This window comes from Coregonus clupeaformis, unplaced genomic scaffold, assembly GCF_020615455.1.
Source record: "Coregonus clupeaformis isolate EN_2021a unplaced genomic scaffold, ASM2061545v1 scaf0696, whole genome shotgun sequence".
Classification (NCBI taxonomy): Eukaryota; Metazoa; Chordata; class Actinopteri; order Salmoniformes; family Salmonidae; genus Coregonus; species Coregonus clupeaformis.
Window position 1 is genome coordinate 171849 of NW_025534151.1, and position 24711 is coordinate 196559.

The window sequence follows — 24711 nt, forward strand, 5'->3', positions numbered from 1 at the left end:
ATTGATGTTAAGTGAGTCCGCTAGATCAGAGGCAGTAGGGATGACAACGTTAAATTAATAGGTGCGTGAATTGGACCATTATTCTGTCCTGCCTGAGCATTCGAAATGTACTTTTTGGTGTCAGGGAAAATGTATGTGAGTAAAAAGTACATATTTTCTGTAGGAATGTAGTGGAGTAAAAGTAAAAGTTGTCAAAAATATAAATAGTAAAGTAAAGTACAGATACCCCCCAAAAACGACTTAAGTAGTACTTTAAAGTATTTTTACTTAAGTACTTTACACCACTGCAATTTAGATGATCTGATATATAACATTTTGGTGTAAAATGACCTAGCACGACCTGACATGACATTGCATGGTATATTACTCTTGCATTGTACTGTAACATTATTGCATTGTGTCACCTCATGTTATTAGTAATACATTTAGTTTGACATCAATGTAGCTAGAAAATGTATTTATACTACACTTTGCTTTATATATTTCTGTAAATTATATTATTTGTTTTTTAAACAGATAACAAAAAAACAAAGTGAGGGCTATAAAAATGATTACAATACCGCAGCAATTGCATGTTATGGCCAAATTCAGTAGAGGGAGCCAAACTCTGTTGGATGCTCCAATCAATGGTTAGTCCTGGCTACATTCAGATTTCTACCCTTCTCCCGAAGTGTGCACTTGTACACTATCCGTTCAGACCTCAAACCTTCCTACGTAAAGGTTATGAAAAATTTGCTCTTTGAGTATTTTGTCCAGTAGTTTTCCTCAAGGAGGAAGCCCCACTGCTAGGTCAAAGATAATAAAACAAAAACACTATAGTAAATGATACAGTAATGTCCGCAATAACACTACAGTAAACACTACAGTATACTACGTTCACAAAAACACTACAGTAAATACTGTAGTCTGCAAAACACTACAGTAATTATATATATATATATATATATATATATATATATATATATATATACACATTACAGTTTTTTTTACTACAGTATTTATTTTTATTATAAACCAGGTTGTTCGAGCACTGAATGCTGATTGGCTGAAAGCCGTGGTATATCAGACCGTATACCATGGGTATACAGTGGGGAGAACAAGAATTTGATACACTGCCGATTTGCAGGTTTTCCTACTACAAAGCATGTAGAGGTCTGTAATTTTTATCATAGGTACACTTCAATCTGTAGAAATGGAATCTAAAACAAAGCAAAATCCAGAAAATCACATTTGTATGATTTTTGAGTAATGAATTTGCATTTTATTGCATGACATAAGTATTTGATCACCTACCAACCAGTAAGAATTCCGGCTCTCACGAAGACCTGTTAGTTTTTCTTTATGTGCCTCCTGTTCTCCACTCATTACCTGTATTAACTGCACCTGTTTGAACTCGTTACCTGTATAAGACACCTGTCCACACACTCAATCAAACAGACTCCAACCTCTCTCACAATGGCCAAGACCAGAGAGCTGTGTAAGGACATCAGGGATAAAATTGTAGACCTGCACAAGGCTGGGTGGGCTTCAGGACAATAGGCAAGCAGCTTGGTGAGAAGGTAACAACTGTTGGCGCAGTTATTAGAAAATGGAAGAAGTTCAAGATGACGGTCAATCACCCTCGGTCTGGGGCTCCATGCAAGATCTCACCTCGTGGGCATCAATGATCGTGAGGAAGGTGAGGGATCAGCCCAGAACTACACAGCAGGACCTGGTCAATGACCTGAAGAGAGCTGGGACCACAGTCAAAAGAAAACCATTAGTAACACACTTACGCCGTCATGGTTAAAATCCTGCAGCGCACGCAAGGTCCCCCTGCTCAAGCCAGCGCATGTCCAGGCCCGTCTGAAGTTTGCCAATGACCATCTGGATGATCCAGAGGAGAATGGGAGAAGGTCATGTGGTCTGATGAGACAAAAATAGAGCTTTTTGGTCTAAACTCCACTCGCTGTGTTTGGAGGAAGAAGAAGGATGAGTACAACCCCAAGAACACCATCCCAACCGTGAAGCATGGAGGTGGAAACATCATTCTTTGGGGATGCTTTCTGCAAAGGGGATAGGACGACTGACCGTATTGAGGGGAGGATGGATGGGGCTATGTATCGCGAGATCTTCGCCAACAACCTCCTTCCCTCAGTAAGAGCATTGAAGATGGGTCGTGGCTGGGTCTTCCAGCATGATAACGACCTGAAATACACAGCCAGGGCAACTAAGGGTGGCTCCGTAAGAAGCATCTCAAGGTCCTGGAGTGGCCTAGCCAGTCTCCAGACCTGAACCCAATAGAAAATCTTTGGAGGGAGCTGAAAGTCCGTATTGCCCAGCGACAGCCCCGAAACCTGAAGGATCTGGAGAACGTCTGTATGGGGAGTGGGCCAAAATCCCTGCTGCAGGTGTGTGCTAACCTGGTCAAGACCTACAGGAAACGTATGATCTCTGTAATTGCAAACAAAGGTTTCTGTACCAAATATTAAGTTATGCTTTTCTGATGTATCAAATACTTATGTCATGCAATAAAATGCAAATTAATTACTTAAAAATCATACAATGTGATTGACCTATGATCAAAATTACAGACCTCTACATGCTTTGTAAGTAGGAAAACCTGCAAAATCGGCAGTGTATCAAATACTTGTTCTCCCCACTGTATATGTATATATATATATATATATACACACTGCTCAAACAAATAAAGGGAACACTAAAATAACACATCCTAAATAATCTTATTAAATACTTTTTCTTTACATAGTTGAATGTGCTGACAACAAAATCACACAAAAATTATCAATGGAAATCAAATTGATCAACCCATGGAGGTCTGGATTTGGAGTCACCCTCAAAATTAAAGTGGAAAACCACACTACAGGCTGATCCAACTTTGATGTAATGTCAGTATGAGGCTCAGTAGTGTGTGTGGCCTCCACGTGCCTGTATGACCTCCCTACAACGCCTGGGCATGCTCCTGATGAGGTGGCGGATGGTCTCCTGAGATCTCCTCCCAGACCTGGACTAAAGCATCCGCCAACTCCTGGACAGTCTGTGGTGCAACGTGGCGTTGGTGGATGGAGCGAGACATGATGTCCCAGATGTGCTCAATTGGATTCAGGTACAGAAGAACGGGCGGGCCAGTCCATAGCATCAATGCCTTCCTCTTGCAGGAACTGCTGACACCTCAGCCACATGAGGTCTAGCATTTTCTTGCATTGGAGGAACCCAGGCCAACCGCACCAGCATATGGTCTCACAAGGGGTCTGAGGATCTCATCTGGTACCTAATGGCAGTCAGGCTACCTCTGGCGAGCACATGGAGGGCTGTCGCGGCCCCCCAAAGAAATGCCACCCCCACACCATGACTGACCCACCGCCAAACCGGTCATGCTGGAGGATGTTGCAGGCAGCAGAACGTTCTCCACGGCGTCTCCAGACTCTGTCACGTCTGTCACATGTGCTCAGTGTGAACCTGCTTTCATCTGTGAAGGCACAGGGTGCCAGTGGCGAATTTGCCAATCTTGGTGTTCTCTGTGCAAATGTCAAACGTCCTGACGGTGTTGGGCTGTAAGCACAACCCCCACCTGGGACGTCGGGCCCTCATACCACCCTCATGGAGTCTGTTTCTGACCGTTTGAGCAGACACATGCACATTTGTGGCCTGCTGAGGTCATTTTGCAGGGCTCTGGCAGTGCTCCTCCTGCTCCTCCTTGCACAAAGGCGGAGGTAGCAGTCCTGCTGCTGGGTTGTTGCCCTCCTCACGGCCTCCTCCACGTCTCCTGATATACTGGCCTGTCTCCTGGTAGCGCCTCCATGTTCTGGACACTACGCTGACAGACACAGCAAACCTTCTTACATTTTTTACATTTTACATTTTAGTCATTTAGCAGACGCTCTTATCCAGAAGCGACTTACAGTTAGTGAGTGCATACGTTAGTGAGTGTCCCCCATGGGAATCGAACCCACAACCCTGGCATTGCAAAGCGCCATGCTCTACCAACTGAACTACATCCCTGCCAGCCATTACCTCCCCCTACCTGGACGACCGCTGGAGCCAATTGTGCGCCGCCATCGTCTCCCGGTCGCTGCGGCTACGACAGAGCCTGGATTCAAACCAGGATCTCTAGTGGCCTTAGACCACTGCGCCACTCGGGAGACTGCCACAGCTCGCATTGATGTGCCATCCTGGATGAGCTGCACTACCTGAGCCACTTGTGTCGGTTGTAGACTCCGTCTCATGCTACCACTAGAGTGAAAGCACCGCCAGCATTCAAAAGTGACCAAAACATCAGCCAGGAAGCATAGGAACTGAGAAGTGGTCTGTGGTCACCATCTGCAAAACCAGTCCTTTATTGGGGGTGTCTTGCTAATTGCCTATAATTTCCACCTGTTGTCTATTCCATTTGCACAACAGCATGTGAAATGTATTGTCAATCAGTGTTGCTTCCTAAGTGGACAGTTTGATTTCACAGAGTGTGATTGACTTGGAGTTACATTGTGTTGTTGAGCAATCGTGGGAGAAGGGCCTTGGTTTAGGGAGGTGACCAAGAACCCGATGGTCACTCTAACAGAGCTCCAGGAGTTTCTCTGTCGAGATGGGAGAACCTTCCAGAAGGACAACCATCTCTGCCCCACTCCACCAATCAGTTCTTTATGGTAGAGTGGCCAGCGGCAGCCTCACTCCTCAGTAAAAGGCACATGACAGCCTACTTGGAGTTTGCCAAAAGGCACCTAAAGGACTCTCAGACCATGAGAAACAAGATTCTCTGGTCTGATTAAACCAAGATTGAACTCTTTGGCCTGAATTCCAGCGCCACGTCTGGAGGAAACCTGGCACCATGCCTACGGTGAAGCATGGTGGTGGCAGCATAATGCTGTGGGGATATTTTTCACCGGCAGGGACTGGGAGACTAGTCAGGATCGAGGGAAAGATGAACGGAGCAAAGTACAGAGAGATCCTTGATGAAAACCTGCTCCAGAGTGCTCAGGACCTCAGACTGGGGCGAAGGTTCACCTTCAACAGGGACAACGACCCTAAGCACACAGCCAAGACAACGCAGGAGTGGCTTTGGGCCTAGTCTCTGAATGTCCTTGATTGGCCCAGCCAGAGCCCGTACTTGAACCTGATCGAACATCTCTGGAGAGACCTGAAAATAGCTTTGCAGCGATGCTCCCCATCCAACCTGACAGAGCGAGAGGATCTGCAGAGAAGAACGGGGAGAAACTCCCCAAATACAGGTGTGCCAAGCTTGTAGCGTCATACCCAAGAAGACTCGATGCTGTAATCGCTGACAAAGGTGCTTCAATAAGTTTCTGAATACTTATGTAAATGTAATATTTCGTTTTTTATTTTTAATAAATTTGCACACATTTCTAAAAACCTGTTTTTGCTTTTGTCATTATGGGATATTTTGTGTAGATTGATGAGGGGAGGAAAACAATTTAATCAATTTTAGAATAAGGCTGTAACGTAACTAAATGTGAAAAAAAGTCAAGGGGTCTGAATACTTTCCGAATGCACTGTAAATCTGCTTGAAAATCTATGACAAGACCTGAAAATGGTTGTCGAGCAATGATCAACAAACAATTTGACAGAGCTTGAAGAATTTTCAAAAGAATAATAGGCAAATGTTGCACAATCCAGGTGTGCAAAGCTCTTAGACTTATCCAAGAAGACTCACAGCTGTAATCGCTGCCAAAGGTGATTCTAACCTGTATTGACTCAGGGGGCTGAAAATGTATCTAATCATGATACACACTGAGTGTACAAAACATTAGGAACACCTTCCTAATATTTAGTTGCTCCACCTTTTGCCCACAGAACAGCCTCAATTCATCGGGCATGGACTCTACAAAGAGTCGAAAGCGTTCCACAGATGCTGGCCCCTGTTGACTCAATGCTTCCCACAGTTGTGCCAAGTTGGCTGGGTGTCCTTTGGGTGCTGGACCATTCCTGATACACACGGGAAACTGTTAAGTGTGGAAAAACCCAGCAGCGTTGCAGTTCTTGATACACTCAAACCAGTGCGCCTGATACCTACTACCATACCCTGTTCAAAGGCACTTAAATCTTTTGTCTTGCCCATTCACCTTCCGAATGGCACACATACATAATCTGTGTCTCAATTGTCTCAATGCTCAAATTCCTTCTTTAATCTGTCTCCTCCCCTTCATCTACACTGATTGAAGTGGATTTAACAGGTGACATCAATAAGGGATCATAGTGTTTACCTGGATTCACCTGGTCAGTCTATGTCACGGAATGAGCAGGTGTTCTAATGTTTTGTGCACTCAGTGTATTGGTGTTATTTTTCATGTTTTTGTTTTTTTTCAAATGTCCAAATGTTCTTCCACTTTAACATTACAGAGTATTTTGTGTAGATCGTTGACAAAAAAAAAAGACAATTCAATCCATGAATCCCACTTTGCAACACAACAAAATGTGGAAAAGTCATGGGGTGTGAACACTTTCTGAAGGCACTGTATGTACAGTTGAAGTCGGAAGTTTCATACACCTCAGCCAAAACATTTAAACTCAGTTTTTCACAATTCGTGACATTTAATCCTAGTAAAAATTCCCTGTCTTAGGTCAGTTAGGATCACCACTTTATTTTAAGAATGTGGAAATGTCAGAATAATAGTAGAGAGAATGATTTATTTCAGCTTTTATTTCTTTCATCACATTCCCAGTGGGTCAGAAGTTTACATACACTCAATTTGTATCTGGTAGCATAGCCTTTGAATTGTTTAACTTGGGTCAAACATTTTGGGTAGCCTTCCAGAAACTTCCCACAATAAATTGGGTGAATTTTGGCCCATTCCTCCTGACAGAGCTGGTGTAACTGAGTCAGGTTTGTATTCCTCCTTGCTCGCATACGCTTTTTTCAGTTCTGCCCACAAATGTTCTATAGGATTGGGTCGGGGCTTCGTGATGGCCACTCCAATACCTTGACTTTGTTGTCCTTAAGCCATTTTGCCACAACTTTGGAAGTATGCTTGGGGTCATTGTCCATTGGAAGACCCATTTGGACCAAGCTTTAACTTCCTGACTGATGTCTTGAGATGTTGCTTCAATATATCCACACAATTTTCCTTCCTCATGATGCCATCTATTTTGTGAAGTGCACCAGTCCCTCCTGCAGCAAAGCATCCCCACAGCATGATGCTGCCACCCCGTGCTTCACGGTTGGGATGGTGTTCTTGGCTTGCAAGCCAACCCCTTTTTCCTCCAAACATAACGATGGTGATTATGGCCAAACAGTTCTATTTTTGTTTCATCAGACCTGTCACACGTGCTGTAGGTGGGTGTAGTGGTGGAATCAAACGCAGAACACCGAAGGATGGTCCAAACAACTTTAGTAATTCTCAAACAGAAAAAATGACAACACTTGCCCGAAGGCAAAAATACGCACAAAGGCGAAATAGCAACAAAGCGCACTAACAGGTGCGTAACGCTCCAACGCAGTGGAGGAAAGCTCAACCGAGCGAAAGGGCGAAAATAAGCCCTACACACGACAGACCAAAATCAATAAACACAACACTAGACAAACACAACGAGAAACTTATAGGACACTAATTACACTAAACGAGAACAGGTGTGACAACAAACAGACAACAAGCAAACGAACATGAAACATACAACGGTGGCAGCTAGTATTCCGGAGACAACGAACGCCGAAGCCTGCCCGAACAAGGGAGAGATGTGGCGATCCCGGCGGTCTGGTCGGGTCTGTCTGGTGACTAGTGTTCCTGCTCGTAATCTCCAGTTTCCGAGGGTTCGGGAACGCTCCGGGGAGCGCTCTGGTTTTCGCACCTGCATCCCATCAGCAATCTGCACACCTGGTCCTGATCATCACCCTTCTTAGGCTCTGGCCCAACATCCAGTTCCTGCCGGATCGTTAGCCATGAACAGTATGTTTGTTAGCGTATCAGTCTCTGAGCCAGTAGTGTTAGTTTTGTTGTTTTGCACCTTTTTGACTTGCTGTGTACTGACCTCCGTTTTGTTCTGTCTGCAGTCTCTCACCCGGAACCTTCACCCCAACCTCTGCCTGATGGTGGCGGCTGCCGAGCCAGTACCGACCAACCACTGCACCCTCAACAACCCATCCACGCCACCCGCTCTGTTCCCTGGATTATTCAGCCTCACTCGGAATCTAGTAATAAACACTCACCTTTGTATCTACGTACCTTGTCCTGGTCTGCTTCTGGGTTCTGGCTTAGTTAACCGTGACAGAACGATCCGGCCAGTAATGAACCCAGCGGACCTGGACTCTGTTCGCCATGCTATTACCCAGCAGGAGAAGATGTTGGGCCATCATAGCACGGTACTACAGGAGATCGCGTTGTCAGTTCGGAACCTTTCTACCGGTCCGACGGAGGTCCAGAACCAACGCAAGTGTCCGGTGGAGGATCCACTACCGGTTTCACCCATCTCGCCTGCCGCTTCTGAAGCTGTGTCCATCCGTGAGCCCAAGGTTCCGGCGCCGGATAAGTATGAGGGAGAGCTGGGAAGATGCCGTTCCTTCCTTATGCAGTGTGGACTAGTGTTCGATCTACAGCCCTACTCTTATGCCACAGACAAGGCTAGGATAGCCTTTGTGATTGAGTTGCTGCGTGGTCGGCGCTGGAGTGGGCTTCAGCCGTTTGGGAACGACAGGATCCCTGCATGGCTTCATACCAGGGGTTCACGGCCGAGATGAGGAAGCTCTTGACCATTCCGTCCGAGGGAGGGACGCAGCTAGGCGCCTGTTTTCGCTTCGCCAGGAACTGCAGCGTGGCCGACGTGATCGAGTTCAAGACGTTGGCTGTGGAGAGTGGGTGGAACGAGGAGTCTCTGCAAGCGGCCTTTTACCAGGGTCTGTCGGAGCAGCTCAAGGATGAGTTGATCTCCTATCCGGAGCCTAGTGACCTGGACAGCTTGGTAGCTTTGTCTATTCGGGTGGATAATCGAGTCCGGGAGCGAAGGAGGGAGAAGCAATGGGGTCCGGTCCAATCGATCAGCTTCTCAGTTCCCAGTCGGGTCGGGTGGTGGACCAGAACACGTCGATCATTCTCCACCACAATGGATTAGTGGAGAGGTCCTCTCTCCCGATTCTGAACCCCATGCAAGTGGGGCGGACGGGTTAACCAAGGAGGAGCGTCAACATAGACGTAAGACCAACTGCTGCCTCTACTGTGGTAGCTCGGGACATTACATCTCCACTTGTTCCCGGCGGTCGTCAAACTGCCCCGGCTCGCTAAAGTTGGGAGGACTTTTAGCGAGCCAGTTTCAACCTCTCAGTACCTCTGTCAGACCCCGTTTCCCGGCTACCCTGGTGAACAGGAATCAGAGCTTAGCGCTTAACGCTTTTATCGATTCAGGTGCCGATGGAAGCTTTCTTGATGCCGAGTTGGTGGAACAGCTGGGGCTTTCCAAGGAGCAATTGCCGGAAGCCATTGAAGCGACCACTCTGAGCGGCAGTAGTCTGGCACGTATCACGATGAGGACTGAACCCGGTTAAGATGCGGTTGTCGGGGAATCATTCTGAGATGATTTCATTCTTCATTCTGCCGTCTTCCCATGTTCCTCTGGTCCTTGGATACCCCTGGCTGAAGGAACACAACCCCACGTTCGATTGGGTGACGGGCAAGGTAAGAGTTGGAGCCTTGATTGTCATGCTAACTGTCTCAAGACTGCCTGCCCCCATTCGGTTCCCAGTCAGGTGATTGAGGCTAAACCCCCAGATTTGTCCCTGGTTCCCGAGACATATCACGATTTGGGGAGAAGTTTTCAGTAAGCAGAAGGCTCTGTCACTCCCTCCCCACCGACCATATGATTGTGCCATCAACCTGGTCCCTGGAGCTGTCTACCCCCAAGGGAAGGTTGATACAGTATCTCCGACCTGAACGTGAGGCGTTGGAGACCTACATCAAGGAGTCCCTAGCTGCTGGTCTCGTTGGGTCCCTCGTCATCACCCCTGGGGGCAGGATTCTTCTTTGTGGGTAAGAAGGATGGCTCTCTTCGACCGTGTATTGATTATCGGGGGTTGAATGACATCACGGTCAAGAACAAGTATCCCCTGCCCTTGATGAGTTCTGCCTTCGACTCTTACAGGGTGCTACGGTGTTCACCAAGCTGGACCTACTCATGCGTATCACCTGGTCCGGATCAGAGAGGGGGACGAGTGGTTGACGGGTTTCACACCGATGGGTCGCTTCGAGTATCAGGTGATGCCGTTTGGACTGACCAATGCTCCAGCGGTATTCCAGAGTATGGTGAACGACGTCCCTGGGAGATATGATCGGTCTCTTTGTGTTTGTTTACCTGGATGACATTCTGATCTTCTCGAAGGAACCTTCCGACCACGTCCAGCATGTCCGGCAGGTTCTGCAGCGTTGTTGGAGAATCGCCTGTTTGTGAAGGCGAGAAGTGCGAGTTTCCACGCCCACACGACATCCTTTCTCGGGTACATCATCTCCAGGAGAGATTAGGATGGACCAGGAGAAGGTTAGAGCGGTTCTGGAATGGGCCCAGCCCGGTACGAGATTGCAGCTCCAGAGATTTTTGGGGTTTGCGAATTTCTACCGCAGATTCATCCGGGATTACAGCCGTGTGGCGCTCCGTTAACTGCCTTGACTTCCAGCATCAGGACCTTCAAGTGGAATCCGAGGCGGATCGGCGTTTCTGGATTTGAAGAGGCGATTCACCAACGCGCCGATTCTCTCTCAACCGGACACGGCCCGTCAGTTCGTCGTTGAAGTGGGCCAGCGTCTGATGTGGGAGTTGGCGCCATCCTGTCGCAGCGATGCTCCACGGACAGTAAACTCCATCCCTGCGCCTACTACTCGTCGCCTTTCGCCTGCGGGAGAGGAATTACGATGTGGGTAACCGGGAGCTTCTCGCGGTGAAACTTGCCTTGGAGGAGTGGCGCCACTGGTTGGAGGGGGCGGAGCAACCGTTTATTGTCTGGACTGACCACAAGAATCTTGCTTACGTGCAATCGGCTAAACGTCTCAACTCCCCGTCAGGCCAGGTGGGCGTTGTTTTTGGAGCGATTCAAGTTTGCCCTGACGTTCCGACCTGGATCTAAGAACGGCAAGGCGGACGCCTTGTCCCGGATGTTCTCCAAGACGGAGGAGAGTGGGTCCAAGACCGAGACAATCCTCCCCCGGAACTGCGTCGTGGGAGCAGTTATGTGGAGGATTGAGGAGGAGGTGCTGGCGGCCCTTCGGACTCAGCCCGGTCCCGGTAACGGTCCACCCGGTCGGTTGTTTGTGCCTGAGTCGGTTCGTCCTGCTGTCCTCAAATGGTCCCACGCCAGCAAGATGGCTTGTCACCCTGGCGTGGCTCGGACAATGGCGTTTCTTCGCAGACGTTTTTGGTGGCCTGCCATGGCCGAGGATACTGGGGTTTTGTTGCTGCCTGTCCGGTGTGCGCAGAATAAGAGTACCAATCGGCCCAGCTCTGGACTACTTACCCCCTTCCTATTCCCCGGCGACCATGGTCGATCTGGCCCTGGACTTCGTCACGGGGTTGCCCGCTTCTGAGGGGAACACGGTCGTTCTGACTATCGTGGACAGATTCAGCAAGTTCGCCCACTTTGTGCCAATTGCCAAGCTTCCCTCTGCCTCGGAGACGTCCGAGATCCTGGTTAGGGAGGTTTTCAGGGTCCACGGTTTGCCCAGTGATATCGTTTCCGACCGTGGCCCTCAGTTTACCTCTGCTGTCTGGAAGTCCTTCTGTTTGGCCATTGGAGCTACTGTCAGTCTCACATCTGGTTTTCACCCCCAATCCAATGGTCAGGCGGAGAGAGCCAACCAGAAGATGGAATCAACGCTACGCTGTCTGGTCTCTTCCAACCCCACCTCCTGGGTCTCTCAGTTGCCTTGGGTTGAGTATGCCCACAATACTCTTCCTACATCTGCCACTGGGATGTCTCCCTTCCAGTGCCTGTATGGCTACCAACCTCCCCTGTTTCCTTCTCAGGAGAAGGAGCTCTCAGTGCCTTCTGTTCAGGCCCATATTCGGCGTTGCCACCGGACCTGGCATCGGGCCAGAAAGGCACTCCTTAGAGTTTCGGACCGGTATCAGCTCCAGGCAAATCGTCGCCGGATTTCCGCTCCCACCTATACCATCGGAGATAGGGTTTGGTTGGCCACACGGGATCTTCCGTTACGGACTGAGTCTAGGAAGTTGTTACCGAAGTTCATTGGTCCGTTTGTGGTGGAGAAGGTGATCAATCCAGTGGCGGTTCGACTCAAACTACCGAGGACGCTCAGAGTCCATCCCACCTTTCATGTCTCCTGCCTCAAGCCTGTCTTCCTCAGTCCTCTGTTGCCTCCTCCGCCTCCTCCTCCTCCTCCTCGGATGATCGGAGGTGGTCCTGACCTACACGGTGCGTCGCATCATGGATTCCAGACGGCGGGGCCGGGGTTTCCAGTATCTCGTGGACTGGGAGGGGTATGGCCCTGAAGAGAGGAGTTGGATTCGCGGCGACAGGTCCTAGATGCAGACCTCATCAGTGACTTCTACCGCCTCCATCCTGGGCTCCGGGAGTCCGCCCGGTGGCGTTCGTCGGAGGGGGGTACTGTGCCGATCCCGGCGGTCTGAGTCGGGTCCTGTCTGGTGACTAGTGTTCCTGCTCGTAATCTCCAGTTTCCCGAGGGTTCGGGAACGCTCCGGGGAGCGCTCTGGTTTTCCGCACCTGCATCCCATCAGCAATCTGCACACCTGGTCCTGATCATCACCCTTCTTGGGCTCTGGCCCAACATCCAGTTCCTGCCGGATCGTTAGCCATGAACAGTATGTTTGTTAGCGTATCAGTCTCTGAGCCAGTAGTGTTAGTTTTGTTGTTTTGCACCTTTTTGACTTGCTGTGTACTGACCTCCGTTTTGTTCTGTCTGCAGTCTCTCACCCGGAACCTTCACCCAACCTCTGCCTGATGGTCGGCGGCTGCCGAGCCAGTACCGGACCAACCACTGCACCCTCAACAACCCATCCACGCCACCCGCTCTGTTCCCTGGATTATTCAGCCTCACTCGGAATCTAGTAATAAACACTCACCTTTGTATCTACGTACCTTGTCCTGGTCTGCTTCTGGGTTCTGGCTTAGTTAACCGTGACAAGAGAGGCAGCCTCGGCCGAAACCGTGACAAGACCAGAGGACATTTCTCCAAAAAGTACGATCTTTGTCCCCATGTGCAGTTGCAAACCGTAGTCTGGCTTTTTTATGGCGGTCGATATAGGACTCGTTTTACTGTGGATATAGATACTTTTGTATCTGTTTCCTCCAGCATCTTCACAAGGTTCTTTGCTGTTGTTCTGGGATTGATTTGCACTTTTCGCACCAAAGTACGTTCATCTCTAGGAGACAGAATGCGTCTCCTTCCTGAGCGGTATGACGGCTGCGTGGTCCATTGGTGTTTATACTTGCATACTATTGTTTGTACAGATGAATGTGGTACCTTCAGGCGTTTGGAAATTACTCCCAAGGATGAACCAGACTTGTGGAGGTCTACCATTTTTTTCTGAGGTCTTGGCTGATTTATTTTGATTTTCCCATGATGTCAAGCAAGAGGCACTGAGTTTGAAGGTAGGCCTTGAAATACATCCACGGGTACACCTCCAATTGACTCAAAATATGTCAATTAGCCTATCAGAAGCTTCTAAAGCCATGACATCATTTTCTGGAATTGTCCAAGTTGTTTAAAGGCACAGTCAACTTAGTGTATGTGAAACTTCTGACCCACTGGAATTGTGACACAGTGAGTTATAAATGAAATGATCTGTCTGTAAACAATTGTTGGAATAATTACTTGTGTCATGCACAAAGTAGATGTCCTAACCGACTTGCCAAAACTATAGGTTGTTAACAAGAAATTTGTGGAGTGGTTGAAATACGAATGTTAATGACTCCAACCTAAGTGTATGTAAACTTCCGACTTCAACTGTATGTGTGTGTTTGTCTGTGTGTGCACACTATGTTTCCTAATAAATCATGCACAAATTGGCCCCATTCAGGTTCATCCTCAGCAGAAGCCTTTTCTGGGTAGCCTATTCGTATCTTTCCACATTTTTACAATTCTTTAAAAGTACGAGAATAGCTACCAAGTGGGCCCATGGGGGTTAAGAAACATTGTCCATTTGGCTCCCAAAACAGCAACAACAAGCGGCAACAGGAAGAATACCAGGCCTACTCAGCTGTCTCTGTCAGGCCGAGGCCAGAGATAATTGCGGCCATGACCTTTTTCTGTGGCCCTTAACTTGCTCTTTTCACATTCCAGGGCAATCTGAATTGTACAATCTGAATTGTCCCACGGTTTGCATCCAAAATGGCACCCTATTCCCTATGTAGTGCACTACTTTTGACCATAGGGATCTGGTAAAAAAGTTGTGCACTACATAGAGAATAGGGTGCCATTTGGAAGGCATCCCCATGTTGTAATAAGAATAACAACAGGAGTGACATTGCAAACTTCCCCCCTTGTCCCCAGAATATCCCTACCGTCATTATCCACCCCTTGGGGCTCATATTTGGGTGGTGGTGAGGGGTCGAGGATGTAAAGTCAATCACATTAATAATACTGTATGAGTACAAGGCAAATTGTATCTGTCTGTGGATTGTGACTTATGTACATTTGAGGATTGTGTATTCTGATCATGTACAGTGGGGGAAAAAATAATTTAGTCAGCCACCAATTGTGCAAGTTCTCCCACTTAAAAAGATGAGAGAGGCCTGTAATTTTCATCATAGGTACACGTCAACTATGACAGACAAATTGAGAGAAAAAAATTCCAGAAAATCACATTGTAGGATTTTTAATGAATTTATTTGCTAATTATGGTGGAAAATAAGTATTTGGTCACCTACAAACAAGCAAGATTTCTGGCTCTCACAGACCTGTAACTTCTTCTTTAAGAGGCTCCTCTGTCCTCCACTCGTTACCTGTATTAATGGCACCTGTTTGAACTTGTTATCAGTATAAAAGACACCTGTCCACAACCTCAAACAGTCACACTCCAAACTCCACTATGGCCAAGACCAAAGAGCTGTCAAAGGACACCAGAAACAAAATTGTAGACCTGCACCAGGCTGGGAAGACTGAATCTGCAATAGGTAAGCAGCTTGGTTTGAAGAAATCAACTGTGGGAGCAATTATTAGGAAATGGAAGACATACAAGACCACTGATAATCTCCCTCGATCTGGGGCTCCACGCAAGATCTCACCCCGTGGGGTCAAAATGATCACAAGAACGGTGAGCAAAAATCCCAGAACCACCACGGGGTACCTAGTGAATGACCTGCAGAGAGCTGGGACCAAAGTAACAAAGCCTACCATCAGTAACACACTACGCCGCCAGGGACTCAAATCCTGCAGTGCCAGACGTGTCCCCCTGCTTAAGCCAGTACATGTCCAGGCCCGTCTGAAGTTTGCTAGAGTGCATTTGGATGATCCAGAAGAGGATTGGGAGAATGTCATATGGTCAGATGAAACCAAAATAGAACTTTTTGGTAAAAACTCAACTCGTCGTGTTTGGAGGACAAAGAATGCTGAGTTGCATCCAAAGAACACCATACCTACTGTGAAGCATGGGGGTGGAAACATCATGCTTTGGGGCTGTTTTTTCTGCAAAGGGACCAGGACTGACTGATCCATGTAAAGGGAAAGAATGAATGGGGCCATGTATCGTGAGCTTTTGAGTGAAAAACTCCTTCCATCAGCAAGAGCATTGAAGATGAAACGTTGGCTGGGTCTTTCAGCATAACAATGATCCCAAACACACCGCCCGGGCAACGAAGGAGTGGCTTCGTAAGAAGCATTTCAAGGTCCTGGAGTGGCCTAGCCAGTCTCCAGATCTCAACCCCCATAGAAAATCTTTGGAGGGAGTTGAAAGTCTGTGTTGCCCAGCGACAGCCCCAAAACATCACTGCTCTAGAGGAGATCTGCATGGAGGAATGGGCCAAAATACCAGCAACAGTGTGTGAAAACCTTGTGAAGACTTACAGAAAACGTTTGACTTGTGTCGTTGCCAACAAAGGGTATATAACAAAGTATTGAGAAACTTTTGTTATTGACCAAATACTTATTTTCCACCATAATTTGCAAATAAATTCATTAAAAATCCTACAATGTGATTTTCTGGATTTTTTTTCGTCTCATTTTGTCTGTCATAGTTGACGTGTACCTATGATGAAAATTACAGGCCTCTCTCATCTTTTTAAGTGGGAGAACTTGCACAATTGGTGGCTGACTAAATACTTTTTTCCCCCACTGTACATAATATTGGCACTTATCTGTCTCCATAAATTAATAATAGTGTGACATATTGCAGAATGAAACATATATGCTGTGTTGTTGCTTGAGGTCCCCTGTATTTAGCTCTGATGATGCAGTTTTGTTCCCTATAGTGTAACAACTTTGATCAGAGAACAGTCAATGTGAAAACTATTCAGTTTAGGTCTTGACTATGTATGATGACTATGAATCTATTTGTGAAATCATATTTTTCTTTCAAATGTTCAGAGACCAACCATTAGTTTAAGTTATTATTTTGGACCAGAGATAGGATATGCTGTGGTAAAATGGAATTAATGCATGTATAAAATGCATAGCTCATAAAACGGACAGAGACATTTCTACTTTAGTCGCAAACTTTAGGAAGGAGGAAAGTTTAACAGTTTTGATGGGTCCTCAAAAACACTTTACAAGTTGCTCTTACGCCATGTAAAATCTTATGTAGTTACACAACAGCTGTACATGGTGACAGCAGAAATATAAAATATAATGTAATTGTTTTGAAAGGGAACTTGCCAAATTTTGTTTCAAATGATTTAATAGTTTAGTTACTGTGTAGTTCCATACCATCACATCAAGATATTTCAATTCCACAGTGGTGTAAAGTACTTAAGGAAAAGTACTTTAAAGTACTACTTAAGTACTACTTATTTATATTTTTGATTACTTTTACTTCACTACATTCCTAAAGAAAATGATGTACTTTTTACTTCATACATTTTTCCTTGACACCCAAAAGTATTCGTTACATTTTGAATGCTTAGCAGGACAGAAATGGAACAATTCACACGCATCCCTGGTCATCTCTACTGCCTCAGATCTGGCGACTCACTAAACACAAATGCTTTGTTTCTGAATGATGTCTGAGTGTTGGAGTGTGCCCCTGGCTATCCATACATTTAAAAAACACAAACAATTGTGCCATCTGGTTTGCTTAATATACGGAATTTTAAATTATTTATTATTTTACTTTTGATACATAAGTACATTTTTGCAATTACATGTTTTTACCGTTATTTAACTAGGCAAGTCAGTTAAGAACAAATTCTTATTTACAATGACGGCCTACACCGGCCAAACCCGGACGACGCTGGGCCAATTGTTCGCCGCCCTATGGGACTCTCAATCACGGCCGGTTGTGATACAGCCTGGAATCGAACCAGGGGGTCTGTAGTGACGCCTCAAGCACTGAGATGCAGTGCCTTAGACGGCTGCGCCACTCGGGAGCAATTACATTCACTTTTGATACTTAAGTATATTTAAAACCAAATACTTTTAGACTTTTACACAAGTAGTATGTTACTGGGTGTCTTTCACTTTTACTTGAGTCATTTCCTATTAAGGTATCTTTACTTTTACTCAAGGATGACAATTGGGTACTTTTTCCACCAATGCAATTCCATGTAGGCCTAACTATCTGTGGAACTCAGGTGTAACAGGTGTCTTTTGCTATACGTTTTGTCTGCATAAAATACGTTTATATAAAGTGAAATGTTTATTTTCTGTCGCAAAGTGGCTACAACAACTCTATAGCAGACCTATTACAATAAATACCACAACTCAAACACATCTTAATTGAACTTGCGCTTGCCTAAAACTAGATGGCGCAAATGGTCAGTAAACGACCAAACAAACTGCATACCCAAACAGCGTCAGTGAAAAACAGTGATGACTTGTTAACCCATATCTTGGTCGCAGAAGATATTTCATGGTAGGCTATGCATGCCTAAATCAGCTAGACCTGTGATGTAACAGATTGCTTCATTTGATTACAGTAATGTTGAAAACAGATTACTATCAGTGTCATGAGATATACAAATTACACATTTTCTATCACATTATTAAGAATGGACTCATGTAAAAGGGGACAATACCAGTTCCTGTTAAATGTATTTCCGTGTTACTTTCAGCTGTGAAAGGCTATTCCATAGGTTACGTTTGCGTTTTCTGTGAAATGTACGATAATTTTGGCCTATGTGTAAAAACATTTGAATGGTTTTCAAAAGAAAATCTGGTCACTCAATAGAAAATGTGAGTTTGTTCAGCAAACATTTGATGAGCTATTCAGAGAGAGGGAGCTTTTTAAACAAACTGTCAAATGTCGGCAGTAAAGGATGTTAACTTACACTGTATCTACAGCTATGTGTTTTCTTGACCACAATACAAATGTGGTTCTTCCAAATGAGCCAATTCACGTTTTGGTTAGTCTAGACATGAATAACCATGTGGATTGTGGATTGTGGTTTGAGTAAAGTTCAAAACATGTTAGGAGTGTTAATAAAGTCTGTAAAAGTAGCCCATAGACACAAATATTCGTTAATTCACGTTACAAATTGATTAATTAATTTTCATTCCAAATAATACTAATTATTGATTTGACGATTTCAAAACTAAAATAAACGTTAATTGCCTCTTACAAGTCCTTCCATAACTTTCGGTGTCTAAGATTGCAAAAAACAGAAGGAAGAAAGGGAGGGGGATACCTAGTCATAGTACCTTCAACAAATATATGTCATTATAAGGACCTCATTGGATAGCTTCTTCATACAACCAATTACAGAATAAATCAAAAGTTTGGTTTCAAAGCGGTTTTTCCTGCCTGCACGTCCTGCAACTATGCTTCATTTAATCAAATGTATGTTATAATCTGAAAGCAGCTTTAATAGCCTACCACCGAGGTTTACACTATTTGAAATATCAACAATTATTGAGGTTAAATTATTTAGATATTTCCTTAACCTCAATCCAATGAAAACAACGTCACATATTCCAAGTATTTAAGAGGTTGGTAAGATTGAATCTACTCATAGGAGAGAGAGAGAGAGAGATAAGGCCACATTTATTTCTATGGAGAAGGTAGCCACTCTCTCTGGGTAAAGCTAACGTATTTTGAAGGCAACCACGACCAGCCTACCAGTTTGAAGCTTGGCAAGGCTATGCGTCTTTGGATAACAGTTTGGACAAACTCTAAACGACTTTCATGCCATATTTAAATCACTGCTCCTCCAATCTTCATTTAAAGTTGACCTGATAACATTAATACTTTGTTGGATACGGACTCAAAAGTTAAAGGGTTTACACACTAAACTGTAGACTAACTACAACGTAATTACAGTGATTAAAGAAATTCGTAATTTTATGCATGCTTGGTGAGGGAGATTTAATCCCCAATAGCTAGTAAACTGAACTGTAGGCTAGGTTCAGTAGCTAGTAAACTGAACTTGATAGGCTATAGTTCAGTGACTTTCTTTTTACACATACAAGTACAGTTAGTCATCTATTTGCAAGCTCTCATTACACAATGCTGTCCATGTCCCCAATGCACCAAACCATCCATTTTTGTATTAGAGAACAGAGGCCTGTGGCTTGACGTCCGCTTAATTGCGCCCATTCTCTTCCCACTTCTACTGTCATATTGGACAAAAGGTCTGTCAATCAATTCTGTGAAGGAGTGTCAGATTCTTACACTCAACCTCCAATAAAATACATGTTTTAGAGTGCTATTATAAACCTGAAAAAAAAAGTTAATTGCTTATTTGTTAGACTACTTTTATGTTGGGGAAAAATTGACAGCTGTTTCTATTCATGGTTAGTTATTTGCTTATTTATAGCCCATCTTTTGTTAATATTTATATGTATTCTTTAAATAAACTTAAGGCATGCTCGTCATTGCCACAACAAATCTTACAGCTGAGCACCAGATAATGCAACCATATATGCGATTGAATATGCTATTTTTACAGTTCTCAAACGCCCCCACCGGTTTCTCCACTTGATGTGGCCCATGCCAATATGTGACCAGTTATGGCCACCACTACTTCCGGGTTTGCACAAATTGGTCCAAGCTACCCTCTCTGCGTTATGCGCCCTGCAACAACACACAAACGCGCGCATTTGGAGACCCAAGCACGGCATTCACACTGCACATCCGGATCCACCAAAACGCGGACGGATAGACGACGGCTCCTTTAAGAAAAACTAAGTCAGAAAATATCACCCCTCCTTCTTCAGATCTCCACTTGGATGGTATTGCATCAAAGAAACCCTTCACTGGAGTTGCAAGTGATCGAGGAGACGATGGGGACTGTTTTTGAACATCTCTACATGAATATCTGAAGCATTCCAAGTGAGGGAAGAGCGCGACGAGTCATCATTAATTAAGCAACTTGACAACCTCGATATTGATTGACAGCTTGCTTGTTGAGCGAGACTAGAGTCTCAATGTTTTTTTTCATGTAAGGGGCATTTTATTATACCAGTCGCAAGCGTGAAGTCGTAGCCTAGTGTCGCTTGTTTATGAACGGTCTCCAGGAGAAAGCGAAGGAGCTCTATACTGGATTGTGGTGTTTTTGTCTTGCTGGATTTATGCTGACGATCTGGCAACCATCCTCTCTGGAGAGACGAGCACAGTATTCTTAATCTTGCATTTGGAGTTAGGTGTTTATTTTCCCTCAGCCCTGGCCTCGTAGAAGACGTTTAGAGTCCGATTGGAATCGGCTAGAGTGACAGGCCGATGGCGCAACGGGTGCGTATTGACAGAACTTTTAGCAATGGCAATAAAGCTACAATTGAGACGTGGCTGATTACTGTGCGCAATTTTCCATTTGTATGGCACAACAAGCAGGCAGCTATGCAATAAGAGGGTGTTTCAGCCCTTTGGTAGAGCTATAAGTTGTTATATATACCCCTGCTACATGCTAGCCTACTATTCAGCATTTGAACGTTTGTGAGTACAATAAACACTTGCATTTTCATTTTGTCTAAATAACTATAGACTGCAGACTGCAAACTTCATCACATAATTCATTTTACCCAACTATTATGACGTGTTTTGATATTCTGCATTTCGTAAACGCCGCATCCATCTTTGGGGGTCCAGTGTTTAATGTAGGCTATAACCAAGTTGTTACACATCAACTTAAAAGATTTACAAAAAAAACATGATGTAAGTTTGGTAACAAGAACATGGACGACATTTCACAAATGTTTTTTGTGTATGCAATATCAGTCTTTACAGATATGAAAAGTATGTAGAGAATGTTCGCTTTTGGTTTAGTTTGTTGATATCTGTCCTTTTCAACATTTCATAATATTTTGCATTCTTATTTGATATATGACATACAAATAAATCAATTAAACATTTAGTGTAAAAAATGTGATTACTTAAAAACGTTCTCAACATATACTCGAAATAGTTTAGATAGGCCATGTAGCCATGCATGAACAATTAGCCTATCTAAAATGCATCTGTCATTTTTTAAAGTTTCTTTAAGCTATTAGTTTTGTCAAGATGAACAAAACAATATTTTCTTTCTTTGAAATATCATCAAGAATACAGACTGAAAAGTGTAGACATTTGTGATATTGTTTTGTCTAAGCTAGACCCTGTTGTTCTAATCGGCTGAAATAATTAAGCCTACCAAAAACGTTTGAAAGTTTTAGACACATAAAAGTTAACAGCCTTTTCACAACGTTTTAAAATGTTAATGATTCAACGTAATCCACAAACAATGAACATTTGCCATTGATATTCAATTAGATGATCAACATAGGCTTTTATTGCCACTAATATTATTCCCACCACTAAACATACCATAGGTTACTATTAGCACCATATACCTAACACATTAGCACTTCTTTTATATACTAATTTAGTAGGCCTAGATTTATTTGATATTATTAGTATAGACTGCCAACAACATCATTCTAGCTATTTTACTATTGTTGTTAATACATTTTTCTTGTTATTAGTCTTTCTAATTCGTTTTTATTGTCAGTATCATTACATTATGACTTTTAGTATAGCTATTATCAACACAGGCCTTCATTCAAAATTAGGAGAGGTAGCACAACAGTCACTGGTTATTATTTTAGAACATTCTCTATATTTCGCTTTTGACAGTATGAAGACCTTCCCCACTATGGAATGGACGGAGTAGGGCTGCCCTCGACTATGTACGGGACCCTCATGCAGCGCGCTCCATGCAGGCGGTTCACCCTGAACCACGGGCCCCAGTTCCACTCGCACCAGTACCCGCACTCAACACACGCCAGTGCCATCCCGCCCAGTATGGGCTCCTCCGTCAACGACGCTATAAAAAGAGACAAAGATGCCATTTATGGGTACGTTTATTTTACTACCAACGTAAAGTGTATAGCCATTGGGGATATTAACCACCACAAATGTGAGCGATGAAAGTTTAAGAGAGAGGGAGGCTTTGGGAAATTCTCGCTAATTAGAACCTCTTCTGTGTTCGGTCATTACGCATGGTGCTATATAGGCTTGTTTAAACATTGTATATCTGTTTTGAAATGTTAAATTATGACATTGTCCCCTGAGATTTCGAAAAGATGCATAGGCTACGTTTGCATTTGGCTTTCAGTCTAAATATAATGTTATTTTGCATTCACAAAATTCATGATTTGGATGTAGCCTATTGTTTAACAGGAGCCAGTGGTTGAGTTAGATAACCTAACTCCCAAAATGTTTGTAAATCCAACTCTCAGAATTAAACAATTGTACATCAAACACATTCTCAAACTGCCCTGCCTACTTCACAATAATGTATAGGCAGCGTTGTTTATATTTGTGTACCATAATATAAGCCTATTTTCAGGGCAAAATTAATAGTCTTATACTCTATTGTAAAGCTCATAATGTAATCCCACTGAAGAATATGGTGTTATTTCGTTGTCCTAAAATGTTGAATCGTGTTCTAAATAAGGCACTCGAGGGCTGAGGTTGCCATACGACCAGTTATGCCTATATGACCAACTATTTTCATGCAGTAGGACTAGGCCTACTTGTATATCATTATTGTGCTGTTACATTTCTGAATGTTTTATTAGTGCAGTATTTATTCAACTTGCAACTGAAAACAGAAGGCAATGTGATTGAAAGTCGATGTAACCTACTTTCTTAGTTTGGGCCTATACCGACTCGCAAACTTTCCAAGGCGGCGTATAGTGTTAATGTCCTCTCTCTTCCTTTTAGGCACCCCCTTTTCCCACTTCTAGCACTGATTTTTGAAAAATGTGAATTAGCAACTTGCACACCGAGAGAAACTGGGGTCGCTGGAGGCGACGTGTGTTCCTCCGAGTCTTTCAATGAGGATATAGCAGTATTTTCAAAACAGGTTAGACATATCTATTTACTTGTTTTGGTGAAGTTCAAATTGTTCAAATTGTAATATTTTAGGGTAAATAACTGTTGTGCATATTTACATGTTGTGTAATTCTGAATTGTGAAAACTTTGTAAGCAAAGCTGTCCCATGCATGTGAACACCATGGTTATCAATGATGTACGACGCTCAGTAAACAGTGAACTTGTAACACTTTTGTTTCAGATTCGATCAGAGAAGCCTATATTTTCATCAAATCCGGAAATTGATAATTTGGTAAGAACTCACTTGCTTTAGGTCATTCACAAGAACAGTATCGAACAGTTGGCCTATGAATACATGCATTCATTGTCTACAGTAGCCGACACTTTAGTGTGAATTTGACTTTATCACAGTCCTTGTTATTAATGGTGTCATAACAGATACACGTTTGTGTAATCGTTTTCTGTCAAAACGATTTTCTTGTCATAAAGTTTGTTTGCTTTCATGCTAATTATTTTCATAATGTTGATCCTGATCCATTTTGCCTACACGTTTTTAATGGTCGTGCGCGTGCAAACACACGCACACATACACACACACACACACACACACACACACACACACACACACACACACACAACACACACCCCCCCACACAATAATAATAATGTAATGCTCCAAAATGTGAATAAAAATGTTTTAATGCAAACCTTTTCCTCCTAGATGATACAAGCAATTCAAGTATTACGGTTTCATCTGCTCGAGCTGGAGAAGGTAGATTTACTCATAACCATCTCATGCACTGTGTGACTGATAGGCCTGGTGCTGTAAAAATCTGATATTTTATCGCAATCGATTGCGATGATGAATAGCATTATGCTATAACTTCGTAGTAGAGGTGTAATAGTGGTGGTAGTATATTTGGTTGCCCAAATAACATTTTTATGCTATGGAGTTGATAGTGTTGCCATTGATGGATGCGCTTGCAAAATATTAGGCGAGGGCGTTTATATAATAGTCGCCATATTGCTCATGTTAGGCCTATATTGCAACTTTCATTAGTGAGGAGATCACGTTGCTAAAGTATCCTACAGTTCTCGCACAATTATATTAAAAAAAAGTAAGAAAAAAAAGTAATCATTCGTTTTTCTACAATTCATGTCAAATGTATGTAATGTAGTTCTGCTATTTTTGAAGCCAATTTGCTTGAATCGTAACTTAGGCCTGTCACAAGGGCAAGGGATAGGCAATTCTTTATAATATCACTAATTACCACCATCTACATTTAATTTTTTAGGGCTTTCCCATAGGGTATAGTGTTCACTCCGTTTTGATACATGTTTGC

General features: G+C 44.0%; 1 pseudogene; it reads left to right on the forward strand.

Annotated features, from left to right (window-relative positions):
- Positions 1–20199: 20199 nt before the first annotated feature.
- Positions 20200–24711, forward strand: part of LOC123485454 — a 34994-nt pseudogene continuing 30482 nt past the window's right edge.